Here is a 20,300-nt window from a genome sequence, read left to right as displayed (position 1 = left end):
CTCTACATTCAGGACTTACACCTGGCGGGGCCATTGGGATGCCCGGGAGTCAAACGGGGTGGGCCGCGTGCAAAGCTATAGCGTCCTCCCTGCTGTGCCATATCTCCGGCCCCATCCTGGACGTCTGGAGATGCTGGTCAGCTCCTCCCTGTCCACACTGAGCTGGTGGGCGGGCCTGTTCCTGGCCCCGCAATCTCGAATTCCCTCTGACCCCCAGCACTGTTCTGGAGGCTCAGCACCCTCCTTCCTTAAAGCTCCTGGCATTTCCTGGGGTGGGACCCGGGTGCTGATGGCCGGGTCTGGAGCTGTGCTGGGAAGCCCAGGGGAAGCCATCGAACCCCAGAGCTCGACCGTTTGCGAATCCCAGACAGTGGAGAGCAGAGGACAGGACACCGCCCGAGCGGCCACCAGTGGTGTGGGGGCGATAAGGGTCTCCCCACAGCTGGAGATGAAGCCAGTCTCACCCACCCCCGGCTTTCTCCCTCCAACGGGCCCTGACCACCACACCGCACCACCGCGGAGCTCCCCTCCCCACCCGGGAGGAGAAGGAGAAACGACCAACCCCAAGTGGAGGGTCAGGTGGAAGACTGGCCCATGGGGCTCGACTGTGGTCAAAGCCAAACACCCAGGAAGAGAAGGAGGAGAAACGAGGGGACTCTGGGGCCGACTTACGTGAGGGGCGGGTGGAGGAAAGGGGTTTGCTCCCAGGAGCGGAGACCAGTGATGAATGCCGGGGGGAAGCCAGGAGGCCAGCCTGGTGGAGGGGGTGCCATGGCGGCTGTCGTCTGTCTGCCGGAACCCACATGGCCAGCGCCCAGGCACCCGCAGAGCCCTATCTACCACCCCGATCTGGTGAGCAGGGAGGAACATTCCACCGGCTCAGCAGTTCTGCAGAAAAGGGGGTGGCTGGGCTCCTGTGCCTCTCCCCCCGCGGGGGCTGCCATCTTGCCCTCTGGGGTCCCCTCACGCACAGCCGCTGTCCTGTGGGAGCAGGGGTCTTCCCGCACCCTGACCCCATCCACAGAGAAGCCTGGAGCCCGGGTGGACGCAGGCGGCAATGTACCATGAGGGCCGTTCGGGTTCACGTGGGCAGACACAGCACCCAAAAGTCAGCCTGCACGGCCTGCAAGACCCGGCAACACCCTACAGTGCTCTGCCATCACCCCACATGGTCCCACGTCTCCCCGCAGCACCCAGCCGCACCCCACAGCACCCCTCAGTGCCCGGCATCACCTTACCCCACCTCACCCCACGTGGATGAGGGCTCCAGCCTGTCGCCCTGACACTGTCCCAGCACCCCACAGCCAAGCAGGAGCGACTGTCACCATCTCCTTCCTGCCCCGCCTCCCGCCTGGGACCCCGAGCATCTTCCCCCTGGCCGGAGAACAGAATGTGCTTGGCGACGGATGTGGAGGCCATAAATCGCTAATCACAGATTCTCGGTCTGAAAAACAAAATAATAGGAGGCCTGGCCCTTCCTCTGTGCTCCTCATCCTCCACTGGCTTCCGGGAGGCCCCTAGAGGAAGGCCTCCTCGGGGAAGACGGGCTCTGGGCGGGGCAGCCCCGAGCCCCCCGAGCCCCCCACTTTGGGATGAGAGCCGGGCCCCAGGAGGCTGCCGGGTCCACACTGTCGGGCTTCGCTGACCCTCGGATCCATCCCGCATCTGGTGGCATCTCCTGGCCTCTGCGCTCAACCCAGGGCGGGCAGCTGCACAGCAGGAATGACCCCAGCCAACTCTCCGTCAGAGGTGCAGGTGTGGGCAGTGCAGATGGAGGCATGAGGCCTGAGCGCCATCGAAGGAATCAATGGTGAGGCATGTCCGGCCAGGCCTGGGGAGAGGTCAGGCACGTGAGCAGCCAAATCGCCGGGAAAAAGACCCATGGGCCCCTGCCAATGCCCACTGCTGTAACCCCTTCTGCACTGTCCTGGCCCCCTGCCAGCACCCCCTTTGCGGTGATGTCCCTCCCTTGTCTCAGAAATGTGAGTGTTCAGGAGGAGTGAGAACGGGGGGCTCAAGGCTCTGTCCAGATGGGATCTCGGGACGGTCCCGCCGGTGATGGCCAGAGCTCGCTGCCGCTCTCATCACCAGAGGCAGAGCAAGAGCTCCCATGAGGACCCAACTGAGCGTGTCTGGGACCCCTGCAGGGTCTCCCCAGTTCTGCACAGGCAGGCCCGGCCCTGACACCCCCTCCCGCCTCCACTGCCAACCAGGGTGAATGGGAGGCTTGGGCCTCAGCCCTCCCTCCACTTGCAAGTCCACAGCCGCAAGTCAGACACTGCCCATCTCGAGCACAGGGCTGGACGCGCCCCCGAGGGTGGCTGTACACACAGGGGCACCCGAGGGGGGCAGTGGCCAGCCCGGATGCAGGGTGTGAGAGTGAACTGTACCTAAATTCCGAAACTGCGACCCAAGGGGCACGGGGCTGCCAGGGCGGTCCCCTGACTCAACCATTCCAGAAACATGAGGCGGGGTCGAAAGGGTCCGTCCTGAGGTGCAGACTGGAAAGTGGGGTCCCAGGAGCTCGGCGCCCTCTGCATCGGTGGCACAGAGGCAAGGTGGGATAGGATGCAGCAGAGCCCCCCACTGCCCCTGGCCACCCGGGGAGCCCCAGAAAGGCCAGGGTTGGCCCTCTTGGTCCTGGGTCTCAGGCATGGCCGAATGAGCTGAGAGATGGAGCCTCGTGGCCCCTGACCTGCAGGACATACAGACAGACACAGAGTCACGAGGCCCACGTGGTTCCTGACAAAACGAGCCCAGTCAGAAAGCAGGCCTGACAGTTCCCACCAACCCCAACCGCAAGCATCTTGGGGGCCACAGCCCCACCACACAGGACACGCCGTGACCCCATTTCACCGGACGGAAAATGCGGCTCAACAGTTTTGTGAATCGGGGTGAATTGGTGAATCGGGGCTGGAGCATACCATGGCGGGGCGCTTGCCTTGCACACGGCCAACCAGGGTTCAAACCTGGCATCCTGTGTGGTCCCCAGAGCACTGCCAGGTGTAATTCCTGAGTGCAGAGACAGCAGTAAACCCCTGAGCACTGCCAGGTGTGGTCAAAAAAAAAAAAAGAGGCGAACTGTCCAGTGTCAAGATTCAAATGCATAGCACTACACATCCAGAACTCTGTGACTGGGACGGCCCCCCACACTTCACCCACCTCTGCCGTTTTTCTGGGTCTGGGTGTTTGGAGACAGTGGGGCTGACAGGTGAGCTGGGGTGCGGGAGGAGGAAAGACAGGAGCGGTCAGTACGACCCCACCTCACCCAGCCTTACCCCCTCACCTACCTGCCCCACGTGCTGGCACAGGGCTGACCCTCACGGTGCTGTTTCATCACAGAGAAGGAAGGACATGGAGGGGCAGAGACGACCCAGTAGGAACAGTGGGCACTGTCCCTCGCTTCTCTGCCCCTCGTGCCAGGCTTGACACATGGCAGCTACTCATCGAAGGCTCGGTCAGAGGCAGTATAAGCAGAGAGGGCGTTTGCACGCAGCTGACCAGGGGTCAATCAATCTCTAGCAACCTAGATGGTCCCGAGCCCAGCGGAAGTGACCCCTGAGTCACTGACAGGGCAACAAGTACGCTGAATACCACTGGACGTGCAACTCTCCCCCCCAAAAAAAATAAGGAGAGGGGGCTGGAGTAATAGCACAGCGGGTAGGGCTTTTGCCTTGCACGCAGTCGACCCGGGTTCGATTCCCAGCATTCCATATGGTCCCCTGGGCACCACCAGGAGTAATTCCTGAGTGCAAAGCCAGGAGTAAACCCCTGTGCATCGCTGGGTATGACCCAAAAAGCCAAAAATAAATAAATAAGGAGAGTGGAGGGGGCCACTCTTGCCCCCTAGTCCGGACATCCAGCCCTTCTCTCTGCAGGAAGCTCCGAGAGCTCTTCCCTTGCATCTCTGGCTACCGGAGTCAGGGCACAGGGTCCTGCTATCTTCCTGGTGGGGCGCCAGCGTGCCTGACTCCCCACCCCCAGGGGTCTGGTTCACCTTGTCCTGAGCTAGAGAAGAATAAGCCCCAACAGGCGGGCCTGGCCAGCGGCACCTGGCCGAACTCTCTCCCGCACCCTCTGGCTGACCTGGGCACTGGACTCGGGGCTCCCCGCCCAGGGAGAAGGGACAAGAGCGCCTTTGTGTCTGCCTCCTGGGACACCTGTCCCCCTGCTGCCTGCCCGTGGCCTCCCTCCCTCATGGCCAGCCTGCGTAGCCTTGTTTATCCGGCAGCCGGGGGCCTGTGCCCAGCGTGGGGCTCGGTCGGCCCTGCCAGCACCTGCCCTGCCCTGGCAGCCCTGAGCTGCTGGCCAAGCACAATCACCCGCTGTTGACACAGTTGTTGATTTTCGGGCGGACAGGGAGGCCCGCAGGGAGGGGACAGTGCAGGCACTGACACCGGCCAGCCGGCCTGGCCGGCCCACACCCTCTCCCCCAGGTTGCCGGGGAGGCTTCCAGCCCTGAGCAGCTGAGAGCACCGTCACGGGAGCCCACGTCCTCCTGAACCCACAGCTCTGTGTCCCCAAGACCTCCTCTGCATGCGGGTAGACGGGCTCGCTGCTGAAGGAGGCCTCGGGTGGCGGGAACTCGCCTCAGCCTGGGTTCAAACATCTCTGCCCCGGCTCGGAACCACGGCACAGCAGCGAGGGCGTTTGCCTTGCATATGGCAGACCGGGGTTCGATTCCCGGCATCTCATATGGGCCCCCCAAGCACGGTCCGAGTGATCCTTGAGCACAGAGCCAGGAGTAACCCCTGAGCACAGCTAGGTGTGCCCCACTCCCCACTGACCCCGGCAAAAAAAAAAAAATAAAAAAATAAAAACAAAAACACAACTTCTCCTCCTCAAAGCCACGATGCTGAGGGTCCCTGTCATGGGACAGGCTCCTCTGACAGATCAGGGGAAACCCCTGAGACAGGTGGGATCGGACTTGACCACCTGCTCCTTTCCAGTCCTTGCCAAACCACCCCTTCCTACAGGGAGTCTTCCTTGACAGCCCGCCCAGGGTGTTCCCTCCTTCCTCGGGGAGCACCCTCGTTGCCCAGACTCCTTTTTCTCTGACTTGAGATTCTGGGGCGGCAGCTGCTGCTGAGCCAAGAGCAAACGCCAAGTTAGTTCCACAACTCAGGCCGGAGAGGAGGAGTGAGAGAAGGTCTGACTGGCAGAGGGCAAGGCCGGGGTGAAGAGAGACCCCGTGGGCTGCAGACGGCGTGGGGCCTGGGGGAGGGCGGGCTTGGGGGGAGGCGGGAAGCCCCTCACCCCCACCCCTGCTCCACCGGGGTGCTCCCCGCCTTAGGTTGTGGGGGGCTGTGCGGCCTGGCCCACTGCCCAGCCAAGGGGCCGAAGCCCCCAGGGACGGCGTGAGGACCACAGCCTGCCCCCCACATCTCCTGCAGCTCTGGGCCCCACACCCCTACCCAATCAGTGTCCAGGACAGGGTGACAAAGAGCCCCAATCCCCCTCACCCACCTCATGTCGAGGGGTATGGGTCAGAGGTCGGGTGAGCTAAAGGGAAAAGGGAATTGGCAGCAGGCAAAGCAGGGGCTCGATGGCAGGCACAAGGGACTGGATCGCAGGCCCAGCCCGGACTCCCGCAGACAGCCAGGACGCAGCTCCTGCCTCCCTGCCCAGCCCCACTTCCTACTCCCGGACCTCACTTCCGGCCCTGGGTGCTGAGCCCCTGGCCCTGACTACACGGAGACACGGCCCACTCCTGCCTCACCGGGCCAGCCAGGGGCCCAGCTGACCCACCCTGCCCTTCCTTCCTCCTCCCACGGGTACCCTGGAGGGTCCCTGCTCAGGTGCTACACGGGAGAAAAGTGGGGCCAGAGAGGGGACGCCCCGCTGGCTGGCCTCACCCCTCCAGCCCCCTCTCCCTTTGCCTTTGAAGTATTAGTATGACGGAGCCCCACCAGGCAAACACACACGCCCCCCACACACATATGCACACACACCTCTCATACAACAGCTCCCACACACACAACTACACATCCCCCCATCACACACATATTCCACACACCAACACATGCACCACACATAGCTCCCCACAATATACATACACGTACCACACACACACCACAAACACACGTCGCCTACATGCCACACACACACTCACCCCGCACTCACACACAGCCACACCCCTTTCCACCAGCTCCCTCGCCAGTCAGCACCCCATCAAGGTCCAGGCCAAGAGGGGAACTCTCAGGAAGGGTGACTGAGGACCCCTCAGTTTGGGTTTGAGACTACCTCCCCCCCACACACACACATACCCTAGACAGGAAGTTCTTCCCGAGCACAGAGCTGCGATGGGCCAAGAACGGGCAGCGCCCTGGTGTCCTCTGAGGGCAGCTGAAGCCAAGGCCCCACTCCCATTCCTGCTGCCCCCGCCTCCAGCCAACACCGGAGGCTCGGCTGCCCACCTCTGTCAAGCCCGCGGGGTCCCCGGCCGCTGGTGTCTTCCCTCCCTCCCCCAGGCTCCTCTTGGAGCCCTTCCTCCCGGAGGAAGGAACACGGGCTGCCGCTCCTGCCCCCGTGCCGGGCGGTTCTGAGTGTGTTCAATCCACTCTGATTAGTAATACGCTCACTGTCCTCCTTTCCAAAGGACAGACACGCAGAGGAAAAAAAGAAAAACAGCTACTCTTTGGGGCGGGGGTGGGGGGGTAGAGAAAGAAAACCAAGATGCTGTCGGGGCATCCCGGGCTGGCCTCTCGGACCGGCCCCCCACACCAGCACCTCCATCCAACCTCACCCCAAGGCTCTCCACCCCTGGATGCCAGCCACCCCTGCTGCAGCCCTCAGCCCCTCCTGCTCCCAGGCGCACATTCCACTGGGAGGCAACATGGGGCCAGGGCGGGCCTGGGGGAGGAGAGCTCAGCCTGGAGGGCTGCCTGCCCCCCACCTCAGCCAGGCCCAAACGGGGGGGGGGGAGTTAGGGGGCGGGGGGGGGGGGGAGAGGAGGGAGACCCAGTCCCGGCGGGCCAGGGCCATCCTCATTTCCTCAGGCCTGAACCCCACCTTTGACTCTGGGGGCCGGTTTATCACGACATCTCTGTCCCTTCCCCCAAGGGAGGCAAAATCCCCAGGCGCTGCTCTGGGGCTTCTGGCCAAGGCCTTTTAAATGCTAAGGCCGCGAGGGGGAGGGGGAGGCCCGAGTATCCCAGACTCCCCCCCTCCAGAGCCGGTCTCCTAGGGCTGCCCAGGGTGGCCAGAAGGGCCAGGTGGGGCAGCCACTTCAGGAGTAGGTGGCAGAGGGTGGCAGTGCCCCCATTTCTTTCTTCCCTCTTCTCTCTCCTCTGCCACTCCCTCCACACACACCTCTCCCCTCAAAACTGCTCTTGGCTCCGGGCCTCAGAGACAGTCCAGCAGGTAGGGTGCTGGCACATGGCTGACTCGGGTTCCATCCCGGGCACCCCAGCCAGGATAGACTGTGGCGTGCAGGGACAGGAGTAACCCCAGAGCGGTTACTCCTCTGGGCGGGCACAGAAACCAACCAACCGACCGACCGACCGACCGACCGACCAAAAGACTGTCCTTGGGTAGAATCCTCAACGTTTACAATCACACCCCCTCTCCCCCGCTCTCCCGCTCGCCCATGGGAAGCCACTGGGCTACACAGTTGGGGGGTGGGGGGAGGCTCCCAGATGAACTGGAAGAAGGGCCTGGCCACTTGGCTACTTGCTCCCAGCCTGACCACTTGCTGGATCCTTCTGCCTGCAGCTCCCTGCTCCCCAGGGGCATCTCCCGGAAGCCGGAGAGCAAGAGTGGACCAGGGAGGACAAGAGAGAGCTGGGGCCAGATGGAACCCGTCCTCCACAGGAAAGGGGCAGACTGGGAATCTGAAGAGGGAGCAGACAGCTACTGCTCAGGGAACGCGTCACCCTGATCCAGGCTGCCGGCCACATTCCCCTCCCGAGTCCCCACCCCCACCCCCCCACATCAGGTGAGACCAAGGAAGCACCCGGGAAGGCCCCTCAGTCCTGCGTGGGGAGCAGAGAGCCGACAGGAGCCATGAAGGCCACCATCGCCAGGTCCCTGGTGACGGCCCTCCTGGGTCACACATCCGGGTTCCAGCAAAGGGTGAGGATCTGAGCGAGTCTAGGCAGGAGCAGCGAGCCCTCTTAAGTAAACAGTGCACACGAAAAGGATTCCCATTCAGAGCACGATTAATGCGGGGGGGGGTGGGGGGGGGGTGGGGGGGGGTTGGGGAGGGTGGCCGGGCCAGCCCTCCTGCACAGAATCCTTTTCAAACACTCGGTCTCACCCCCAACACAGCTGCATTTAAATTCCATTTTTTTTTCCAGACACATCAACTTCCTGGGACCTGCTGGAGGGCGGGTGGGGGCTGCGCGATCAGGGTCGACCTCCCCCTCAAGAGAGTGATGCCAAGACCCTCCAAGGCCTCACCCAGGCAAACGCGTCCAGCCACAGCCAGCCCAAACCGGAACCAAGTCAAGGAGCCAAGAACGAGGCATGCACAGACACAAGCCTCTTGGGTTCTGAGGCGCTGCTATGGCCCCATTTCACGGGCAGGAAAAGAGAGGCTCAGCTATGTCCCTTCCCGGGGCAGGAGGAGGTAGGGTGTTTGCCCTGGGTACCATTCCCTGGCACCCCATATGGTCCCTGAAAATTTCCAGGGGTGATCTCTGAGTGCAGAGCCAGGGGTAAGCCCTGAGCACTGCCGGGTGTGAACAAAAATACAAACAAAAACAGGGAAATGTCACCTCTCTCCTGGATCGGAATTCCTCTCCCTGAACACACTAGTTATCAATGGAACAGATGGTCCCCTTCCCCAGGAGGAGGAAAATCAGGAAAGGGGACAGTCCCCAGGCTGGGTTGCATAGGGACTCCTCACCACGACTGATGCAGGGCGTCCAGGCCCAGCTCTGAGTTGGGGGCGGGGGGGGGGGGGGGTCGAGCAAGGTTCTTTCCAGGAAAGGAGCAAAGGGCCAGGCTGCGCGGGTCTCCCCAGAGACTGTCTACCCCCGAAACAAATCTCCGACTGGCCCACCCTAATCTCAAGCCCCATCAGAGGCCCCATCCACCCCCCACAGCGTCTCTGCTTCCCCTCTTGCTGGGCTCCTAACTGTTCTCACCACCCGCAGAACCTCCCTCTCATCCACAATTTTCCACTTCCCCAAGTAATTCATGACCATTGTAGAAGACTTAAAAGAAGAAAAAAAAAATCAAAAAATAAACAAAAATCACCCACATGTCCAGCGCGAAGGATTAGCTCTGTAAACATTTCGAGGCGGCCGTCTGATCTCTCTGTTAAGTGGGTGAGGGGCACGCGGACACGTAATTATCTGCCTGAGTCTGGTACTACGCTATAGCTTTATACCATTTTCCCTTTTGACTGGCTAAGTTTCTAGGTTGTAAGTGATTCTTTTTTAAAACGGGGCGGGGGGGGGCGAGAGATAGTACAGGTCTTAAGCTTGCCTTGCCCACTGCCAACCCTGGTATCTCTAATACTGCCTGTGGACTCTCCGAGCACTGCCAGGAATGACGTCAGCGCAGAGCCAGGGCTAAGCCCTGAACTCAGCTGGGTGTGGGCCCCAAAGCTCAAGATAAATAGTAATAAGCCATGCTTTCTGGATTTTGTTTATATAGATAGAACTCACACAAGCACACCGTACTACATTCAAAAAGAACAAAAGGTGGTTAGGATTGAATTTGCCTTGCACGTGGCCAACTGGGGTCTGACTCATGTGGACCCCTGAACCCCACCACGGAGTGAGTGCAAAGCCGGGAGTAAGCCCTGAGCACTACCAGTGTGGCCCCAAAGCCAGGTAAAAAAGAAGTCTTGTCTCCAACCTACCCCTCAGTCACCATGTTCCTTCCCCAGGAGAATTCTGATGTCCTGTGTACCCATCTTTGAAAATCATTTAGCAGTGGGGCCGAAGCAACAGTACAGAGCGGTAGGGTAGCCCTGCACGCAACGACCCAGGCTCAATCCCCGCTCCCCATACGGCCTCCTGAAGGTGCCAAGAGTGATCCCTGAGCACAGAGTCAGGAATAAGCCCCTGGAGCACAGCCAAAAACCAAAGGGAAAAAAGAAAGAAAGTCCAGTCAGGACCCAGGGACAGCTCAGAGCGAGAGAATCTGCATTACGGGAGTAAGGCCATGAGTTCCAACCCTGGTGCTACCCCACATGCCATGCGCTCCAAGTGGCACTGCTGGTGACCACCGCGCCCATACCATAACCAAGTGTGCGATAGCCAGGCAATCACAACTAAACTGCATGGTTCCCCCCCCACCCCGCCCAGTCACACAACAGGAGTGTGTGCCCCTGGTCACTGAAACAACAGCAGCAACACAGGGACGGGAGGTAAAAGGGTCAATCTTCAACCCAACCCGCTCCGTTACCCCTCAGACAGCCTCCCAGGTCACAAAACCCACTCTGGGGCAGGAGCGATAGTACAGCAGGGAAGGCCTTGCCCGTGTCCAAACCGTGTTAGATCCCTGGCACTGGAGCACCACCAACGATGATCCCTGAGTGCTGAGTCAAGAGTGCTCCCGGGAGCACCACCAGCAGTCATCCCTGAGTGCTGAGCCAAGAGTGCTCCCGGGAGCATCACCAGCAGGGATCCCTGAGTGCTGAGCCAGGAGTAAGCCCCGAATATTGCCAGTATGGGCCCCAAACCAAAGAACAAAACCAAACCCAGACTCCTAGCTTTTTTTTTTTCCAGGTTCTGTCACTGGCATCTCGATCTCTCCAGAATGATCTACTAGGGATTGGAGAGACAGTACAGCAGGTAAGACACTTGCCTTGTGCATGGCCGGCTCAGGTTCACCCCCCGGCACCCCATATGGTCCCCTGAGCCCACCAGGTGTGATCCATGAGCGCTGCCAGGTGTGACCCCCCCAAAACAAAACCCAAGCAGACTGGCCTGCTCCTGGGGCCCTCAGTTCCGTTGCTCCTTCTCCCCAAGAAGGCTTTGCACAGTCCGGCCCCTGGTGTCAGCAGCACCATGCCCTCCCCAGCGGGGACCCCACACCACGCACACACATGCCTCACCTTACATGCAGCATTTCTTCACATCACAGGTGAGCAGATACTGTCCTGGCTCTTTATTGCCAGGAGCTCCCTGCCCAGCTCCTTGGGGGGCAGACAGACTCCCAACTGGTTCTGCCCCAACCCCCAGGGCCTAGCACAGGGCCTGGCGTCTCAGGCACTCAACAAAGTTCTGCTGAAGACGACCACCAGGCTGTCCTCAGTGAAAACTGCCCACTTGCAGATCACGAAGCCTTAAGAACCAACTGGGCTGGAGCAAGATAGCGCAGCGAATAGGGTGCTTGCCTCGGCGACAGCTGACCCAGGTTCCATCTCTGGCACCCCAGAGGGTCTCCTCACACCCAGCACTACCAGAAGCCCTGAGCACTGCCAGGTGTGCCAACCCCAAACCCACCCCTGACCCCCCAGAAAGAAATCATCTTTCTCAGCCATATCTTTGCCCTTCCTGGTCCTCAACGCCTGCTACGGGGTTAGAGGTCAGGAAAGAGGAAGCATCCTCAAGCAGTGGGGCTAGGCAGAAGTGACTCTTCCGGTTCGCCAGCTCACTGCTTATGAGGGTAGCATTATTCGCAGGGTCCAGAATCAGACCCCGAGCGCGTGACAAACCCAGATTCCCTGCAACTGCAAGCGGAAAGTTAGAGGTGAAACTTTTCCCCTCACTTACCCCAAATTCCACATCGACAGCCAGCCAGCCAGGCGTTGGGTGTTCTTAGCTTTCCCAGTGAGCCCTGGAGGCAGGCGACGCAGACACTGCCACTGCCCAAGAGCCCTACTCCCACAGGAGCAGCCCCCCGCCCAGCCCACCTGCCTCTGCCCCGGGGGACCCAGACTCCTGGGCTCCTCTCTCCGGAAATCCAGCAGCCCCAGAGACACAAGTGCACATCCAATCCGGAGCCAGCAGCCCAGGCCAGGACACTGCAGGGATGCCCTTGAAGGGACGCTTCCTTCCTGGCTAGCCCCCTCCCAAGCCCCCATTCCCAACGAGAAAGCAGTATCAATGGGGCTGAGAATGATTTGCAGGAGTGAGGAGTGACGGAGGAACCTTTTGCACAGGGGGGAAAAGATGAAAGAGTTAACACGCTGGTGGTATTTATCGGACAAGGTGCAAGATGGGAGCGTGGAGAACAGAGAAGCCAGGGAAGCAGTGTGAGCCTGCCTCCTGCCCAGACACGGAAAATTATTATAATTGATTAAATGAGCCCAGCAACAGAGGGCAGTGGAATCACAGGGGAAGACCGTAGAAGCAACTAACATTTCTCCAGCACTTGCTCTAGGAGTCCAGAGGCCTTTGGCCATCCGGGGCAGTTGTGAGCAGGTATTGTTTATACTCAACCCCGCAGACAGAGACGCAGTCAGCTGCGGGCCAAGAAGCTCAAACTGCTGGGGATCTTGTTGCCAGTGGAGTAACTGAGACCTGATTCCAGAGCCTTGGCCAGGGCACTATGCTTGACTCTAAGTGGCCCAGCCCGGAGCGGGGTGGGAATCAGCAGCTTCCAAGTGCCCACCCGTGGCCGGTTTCCAGCCTGTCTTTGCACATGGAGCATATATATATATATATATATATATATATATATATATATATGTATATATGGAAAGTTTAGAGACCCGCCCGGCTCACCGCAGAATTAGGATAGAATTAGGACCCAATCTCAACTTCCTGTGAGAGCACGGTGGGAACCCGGGGTCTCTGGAAACCACAGCCGGTAGCAGCATCTTTTTTTGGCTGTCTTTCCCGAGACCCCCTTCACCAGCTCCAGAGCACCAGGCGCCCTGCCCGGAAATTCCCACAGAGTCAAAGCAAACTTCCCAGGAAAACTCCTCGGCTTCCTCCTCCTCGCCCCCGTCACAGGAGGCGGCTGCCAAAAGCGCTGCTGGAGTCGTTGCAGCTGCCGGCGGCCCACCCGGGCGGGAGCCGCTGCCCGTGCAACTCGGGGTCCTCCCGGAAAGGTCCAGGGCTGAAGTTCAAAATGCGCTTCCCGCCCAGGCACGGCTCGCGGCCCCGCCCGGGGCTCTCGTCCACCCCCCACGTCCCCGTCCTCCCCAGCGCGGGTGAAAGGGGGCACCTCCTGCTTGGAGGCGGCGGCACAGGCGGGCGGGCGGGTGGGCGGGCAGCCGGGAGAATCCCGCGGGCGACCCCCTGCGTGTCTGGGGACTGCGAACTGCCGGCGTGCGTGCGTGCACACACACGCGCGCACACACACACACGGCCGGGGGTGAAGCCGCCGATGCGCACACACGGACACACGCGCGCGTGTGCGTGTGCGCGCTTGAGTGTGTGTGTGTGTGTGTGTGTGTGTGTGTGTGTGTGTGTGTGGTGTGTGTGTGTTTACGTACGGAACGCGCGGGGTGGGAAAACAATGGCGAGCCGCCGGGAACCCGGCAACTAGCCCTCCTCCCCACCTCCTCACCTCCCTCCCCGCCGGGCGCGATTTGCATTTGCAGTGAAATCGGGGTGGGGGGGAAAAAGAAAAGATTCACCTCCGACGTGCAAAGGCGGAAAAAAAAATGGGGCTGGGGGGGAAAGGGGGGACCGGCTCCGGGCTGGAACGGGAGGGAGCAGCGGCGGGAGCAGCCAACAAACCCGAGGCGGTGGCGGCGGCAGCAGCAGCAGCAGCAGCAGCAGCGCCGGGCCGGCCGGCCCGGGTGGGAGCGGAAGGGTGCCCGGGGCGGCGCGCGCGCGGCCGGCACCCCACGCCGCCGGGACCCGGGGCGCGGGGTGCGCGGGGGTCTGCGCGCGCGGCCAGCGCCCGCACCCGGTTCGCCGGGGGCTTCCGCCGGGCTGCCCGGCCGCAAAGAGGCTGCTCAGCGGGGCCCGGGGCTCGGCCCCGGGTGGTGCGCGCCGTCACCCCCAGCCTCGCCAGGCTGCCCTCCCTCCGCACCGGGGCCCCGGGGGTGCCCGCGAGGAGCCGCTGCTGGCCTCGCCGTCGCGGGTAGAAGGGCGGGGGGTGCACCCGTTCCTCCTCGATCTAAAACTTTGTCGAGCACGCCAGGCGGCCGCGCGTGTGGCCCCGCAGCGTGGAGGGGGGGCGCGAGTGTCAAAACTTCCGAGGGTGGGGACGGGGCGCGCGGCAAGGGGCGCACTTACTATCCGCCGGGCGCTCCTGCAGCTCCGGGCTCCGGGTCCTCGCGGCGGGCAGCCCCGGCTTCCCGCTCACATGCCCCGGCGGGGCCGCAAGGGGGCACGCCCCCCGCCGTCCGTCGGCCGGCCGGGCAGTGAGTCGCCGGCCCACTCGCGGCCACCCGGGCTCCGCGCGCCGCGACGGGCCGGCGTCCGGGGCGGGCGGGCTGGGTTCCGGCCGGGCGGCGCCGCCGCGGCCGCGGCCAGGCCGCTCTCCGCACTCTGCCCTCTGCCCCCGGCCCGCCAACGCGCGCCCGCCCGCACCGGCGCTCGGGCTCCGCGCCCCGCCGCGATCGCGCCCGGCCCCGGCGGCCGACGGCGGCGCCCCCGAGCGCGGAGCCCGGCTCGCCGCCCCGGGCCGGCCGGCGGCACCCGCGCGCGCGCGCGCACACTCCGGTCCCGAGCCGGCCGCTCCCGCTCGCGCCGGCGAGGCGACTCCACCGCCAGCCTCGGAGGAGAAAGAGGGAGGGAGACAGCGCGAGCGGGGGGGAGGCGGAGGGAGGAAGGGTGGGGAGAGGGAGAGGGAGGGAGGGAGGGACACAGAGGTCCCTCCTCCTCCTCCTCCTCCCTGCAGCCAGGTCCATCCAGGCATCAACAGCTGGAAACCTCTGGGCGCCGGCGGGAGCCGCGCCTCCCGGCGGGCGGGGTGCCGAGGGGTGGGGACCGCGCCCGCGGGAGGTGGGCTCGACCCGCCGCCGCCACCGGCCAGGTACGCGGCCGCTCCGCAGTCTTCCCTCCTCCTGCGCGCAGAGGCCCCAGAAGTTGCAGCTCGGGCTGCAAGGAGCCCGGGTTCAGGGTTTGAACAACAACAACAACAACAACAACAACAAAACACCGTTTTCAGAGCTTCCCTGATGAGGGTCAGGTCCCACGGCCACTGCAGGACAGATTTGTGGAGCCTTGGACCGTGCCCAGTCCTGGCGCGCGCGCGCGCGCGCGCACACGCACACGCGCACACACACACACACACACAGACACACACACACACACACATACACACCTGCCAACGAGTTCTTCCTTTCTTCCTCCCTCTCCTCCACCCTTCGAGGTAAAGGGTGGGTTCCTTTGATTCAACGTATTTATTATATACTTGCATACTTGCCTGGCCCAGCGAGGCCATCCGCGCTGCTCTCTGGGGATTCCCATTCTGTGGGAGTCAAGAGCTGCCCTATCCTTACAGTGGGCTGCAGTGCTGAGTCCAGCCAAGCTCCAGGGACCACCTGAAGGTGGGGATGCGGGTCAGAGGGTGTCCATGAACCAGGCTGCTGGCTAATGTTGAGCCGGGCAGGGAAGGGCAGTTGTGAAAGTGAAAACAGAATCGCCAATGTCTCGGCAGGGGGTGCTCTGGCCGGCTCTGGGGACCTTTGGAGCTCACAGACTGCCTTGGCCAGCGCCCCCTCTCCCCCCAGCATCAGCGATTCTGGTTGGTTTATCTCCCAGGCTGTTCTAAACTCCATGAGGGCAGGAATTGTCTCTCTGGCGCTGCTAGACCCTGTGCCCAGTCAGGCATACAACAGACCCTTAATAGAGATTCAGGCCCAGTGACCTCTAAGATTCTAAGCAGGGCCTCCTGTGAAATCAACTTGGCAGAAGTAAGGGAGAACTGGGATAGTAGTAGTGATGGGGGTCAAAAGGAGGCAGGCCAGGGAGGGGAGACATAGAATGGCAGGTAGGGTACTTGCCTTGCACACAGACAGACCCCCATTCAATCCCATCATCCCAAGCCCTGCCGGGGGAAATTCCTGAGTGCAGAGCCAGGATTACATTGCACTTTTTCTAACAGTGTAAATTATAAACCAATCAATCTGAAGTTTGCTTTTTTGCCTTTTGTGTTTGTTTGTGGGTCATACTGGGCAGTGCTCAGGATTCACTCCTCACTGTGCTCAGGGAACATGAGAGGTGCCAGGGATCAAACCTGGGTTGGCCAAGTGTAAGATAAAAGCCCTACCTGCTGTATTTTCACTTTAGACCCTCCATGTGAAGTTTCTTAATCTGCACTAACAAGGACATCTTCCCCTGTAGAAGCAGGCTTTTCCTGAAATTTTCCTTCTGCTAATCACCTGTCACACCCTCTAACAGTAAAAGTCTTCCATTTTGCACAATGCTCTTTGTAGAGTCTTTCCATTTGCTGGATACGAAGCTGTTGATTCACAAATAAAGCCAAGTCGATCTTTAAACTCCAAGGGAATTTTTTTTTCTACAAGTTTAGTGGCAGGCACTGTGGCACTGTTCTGTCCTCCCGTTGTTCATCGATTTGCTCGAGCGAGCCCAGTAACGCCTCCATTGTGAGACTTTGCTGTTACTGTGTTTGGCATATTAAGTACGTCTCCGGTAGCCTGCCAGGCTCTCGGTAGCTTGCTGGGCTCTCCGAGAGGGGCGGAGGAATCGAACTGTTGGCCAGACATGCAAGGCAAATGCCCTACCCGCTGTGCTATCGCTTCAGCCCTTAGTGGCAGGAAGAAATTCAAATGCTAAGTGAGCTTTTAGCATCATTTAGGGACAAGAAGAAATACAGTTCTCAGGTGAGAACTTGGTGGCATTCTCTTCCTCATTTCCTGGACACTTTGGGTTAAGCTTTGCCTTAAGTTCTTGAAACAGCCCTTCCTCTCATTGGCAACTTCATGGTGGCATCCTCTACCTGTTCCTAGCTAGTGACTTTGTAGACTGTCATCTCTTGGTTTAGTGTGCACTGGAAACTGCTTGAAGGGATGCCTGAGTTGTGCCAGGAACCCACCAACTGCCTGAGTTGGTCTGGGGATAACTTTGAAACTAGCTTCAGGCATAGCTAACGGGAGTAAAACTGACTCTGAGGCTAGCAGGATGGCAGTGTGCCTCTGAGTCAAGGGGTCATTTGATATCCTTAGAAATATCATTGTTGGGCTGCAGCGATAGCACAGCGGGTAGGGCGTTTGCTTTGCACACGGCCAACCCGGGTTCGAGTCCCAGCAGCCCATATGATCCCCTGAGCACCGCCAGGAATAATTCCTCAGTGCAGAACCAGGAGTAACCCCTGTGCATCGCTGGGGTGACTCAAAAAGAATTATTGTTTGAGGCTGGATAGTTAATATAGCCCGTAGGGAGATTGCCTTGCATGTGGCCGACCTGGGTTCAATCCCCAGCATCCCATATGGTCCCCTGAACACCATCAGGAGTGATTCATGAATGCAGATCAAGGAGTAATCCCTGAGCATCACCAAAAAGAAATATTATTGTTGATGATAAAAGCAGACAAATATTTTAAATGATTTTTTCAAAGTAGTTTTTCTTAATCCAAGCAACATGTGTTCATAGGTAAAAAAAAAAAAAAAGCTAACAGAGGTAAATAGGTATGTCAATCCTTTGACATAAGCATTTTTGTTTGCAGTGCCAAGGAGGAAATTCGGGTCTCATGCATGCAAGACTTTCTCATTGAACACATCCCCAGCCCCTAAGTAGCAACTGTTTGAAATATTGAAAAAGCTATCTTTTTTTTTATACATCAAATCTTTGAAAGACCAGAGGCCTAACTCCAAAAATCATTCAAAACCTACTATTCTACAGCCCCTTCCTATCCCATGTCATCTCAAATGCTTGTGTGATTTGTAAATTTGCAAAATTCCTCATGTTGGAGTTGGAATACTTTTTCTTTTCTTTCTTTTTTTTGGGGGGGGGGGGGGTCACACCCGGCAATGCACAGGGGACCATATGGGATGTTGGGAATTGCACCCGGGTCGGCCACGTACAAGGCAAACGCCCTATCCGCTGAGCTATCACTTCAGCCCCGTAATAGTTTTTCTGAGCCAGAGCTAAACCAATACTTGAAAAGTTAACTTTAGGGAGAAATTTATCATCAGAAAAAGGAAAGGAGGTCCAGAGAGAGAGAGAGAGAGAGGGGACCGAGTTTGCCTTGCATGAGGCCAACCAGGTTTGATCCCCGGTACTCAGCCAGGAGGGATCCCAGAGCACAGATCCAGAGCAAGCCCTGAGCACTGCCAACTATGGCTCAAAACATAAAACCACAACCAAAAGAAAAAGAAAGAAAGAAAGAAAGAAAAATCAAGAAAGAAAAAGGAATTACTGAAAAGTGAAATTTTATTTTCAATGTCCGAGTAGTAGAAACATTCTTAAATATTTTCTCTATGCCTTTATAAACTTACATTGAAGTTATATTGTACCTGTTTCATTACTAACACTGCAAATGAAAACTTGGTGGCATGGAGAGAGAGAATAGTTGACCTGAGGTCCCCAAAGTTCCGCCAGGAGTGGCCACAGCTGGGTGTAGTGCGCGTGCGCGCGCACACACACACACACACACACACACACACAGATAAGTTCAAAAGAAAAGTAGGAGATCTCTGTATCCGTTTGTATGTCATGTGTCACTCCCTCTGTGCACATATATTTAATGTGTACATGATAACTTGATAACTTTTCTGGGGGGAGGGGTGATGGGGATACCACACCTGGAAGTGCTCAGGGCTTACTCCTGGCTCTGCCCTCAGGAATCACTCCTAGCAGGTTCAGGGAAACATAGAAATGCCAGGTATTAAATCCAAGTCATCTGCATGCAAAACATGCACTACCCACTGTACTACCTCTCTGGCGCCTGTACATTTTAACTTTTAACTTTGGGTGGTAACGTAAGAAACTTTTTTTTACCTACCTCAGTAGAAGCACTTATTATAATTTGATTTTCCTAAAACTGTCCACTTTTTATAAAATAGACATGGTTTCAGAGTTTACAGGTAGACATGCAACTTTTTTCCTTATCTGGGTTTCTTGATCAAATAGCACTGCACTGTCCGCTATAGCACTGTCCTCCCATTGTTCATGAATTTGCTAGAGCAGGCACCAGTAACGTCTCCATTGTGAGACTTGTTGTTACTGTTTTTGCCATATCGAATACGCCACAGGGAGGGAGCTTGCCAGGCTCTGCCATGAGGGCAGGATACTCTCGGTAGCATGCCAGGCTCTCCGAGAGGGACGGAGGAATCCGTGTGCAAGGCAAACGCCGTTCCCGCTCTGCTATAGCTCCAGCCCCTTGATCAGATAAGCTCATATTATTCCTACTACTACAAAATCTGTAAACAAGAAGAATATCTGAATATTTAAGTAGATATAAATAACATGACCATCTTTAGGAAAACATTTCAGCAATAATTACATAAAGTCTCACAATGGAGATGTTACTGGTGCCCACCCAAGCAAATTGATGAACAAGGGGAGGACAGTGCTATAGGACAGTGCTACAATAATCATTTTAAAATTTAATTTTTTGGTGGAGGGAAGCTTTAGACTGGCATATTCAGGACTTACTCCTGGCTCTGCGTTCAGGGATCTGTTCTGCTGAACTGGGGGGGGGGGGGGGGGGCGGAATCTAAAATTTAATTTTAAAATTTAATTTTGATTTGTTGGTCACACTCAGCAGTGCTTGGGCATCCTTCCTGGTAATGATAAGGGAATCGTACAATGCTGGGATTCAAACCCTGGCTTCCCACATGCAAATACACTCCAGCCCTATATTTATGGTCTTAAAATAGTTGCCAAAAGATTTTTCTTTCTTTTTCTTCCCTTCAATTTCTGTCATTGCAAAATCAAGCTAAGTGATACAAATTGAATGAATATCTAAATAATTTCCAAATAATATAAAATGCCGGAGCTTAACAGAAATGAACACAACTTTTAAATTGGGAGGGGGGCGTCTTTTTATAGAGAAGCTGAACATATCTAGGTCTTTTGTCAATCTAAAGCATGATGGTATTATACAACTGCCCATTCCTCAGTTTTCCCTAGGAACTGAGGTTTTTGAGGCTTGAGAATTCGGATTCATGTGTGTACTCAAAGTGACTAGAAATAACAAGGGAACATTCTGATAGGAAAGGAAATGGCCATGTGTGTTTTTAGCAAGTGTACTTCAGTAAGTGTACATATAAGAAATGGAGATAAAGTTTTGCAAAAGGAGAAAAGTGTTTGCTGAAGGGTGCAAGACAAAATCAGAATGTAGAAAGAGAAAGTTATAGAAAGTATGGAGAAGAGTTCTTTCAGGAAATAAATTTTATGTAATCAAGGGGCTAGAGTAATAATGCAGTGGGTAGGGCATTTGCCTCCCATGAATTGATGAACAACAGGAGAACAGTGACAGTGACAGTGATAGTGGTCAACACTGGCTTGTCTGGGTATCCCAAATGGTCCTTC

The 20,300-nt window shown here is 57.9% G+C and overlaps 1 protein-coding gene across 2 annotated transcripts in view; it reads right to left on the bottom strand.

Moving 5' to 3' along the window:
- SOX13 (SRY-box transcription factor 13) overlaps nt 1-14,210 on the bottom strand; it is a 35,482-nt gene extending 21,272 nt beyond the window's left edge. For both annotated transcript variants that reach the window (XM_056118998.1, XM_056118999.1), the window contains exon 1: nt 14,094-14,210. The gene's annotated coding sequence lies outside the window, so the exon portion shown is untranslated. The remainder of the gene's footprint in view (nt 1-14,093) is intronic.
- Between the last annotated feature and the right edge of the window lie 6,090 nt (nt 14,211-20,300).

The sequence above is a fragment of the Sorex fumeus genome, unplaced genomic scaffold (assembly GCF_029834395.1).
Source record: "Sorex fumeus unplaced genomic scaffold, SorFum_2.1 ptg000039l, whole genome shotgun sequence".
Lineage (NCBI taxonomy): Eukaryota > Metazoa > Chordata > Mammalia > Eulipotyphla > Soricidae > Sorex > Sorex fumeus.
This window is presented reverse-complemented; position numbering and strand designations above follow the sequence as displayed.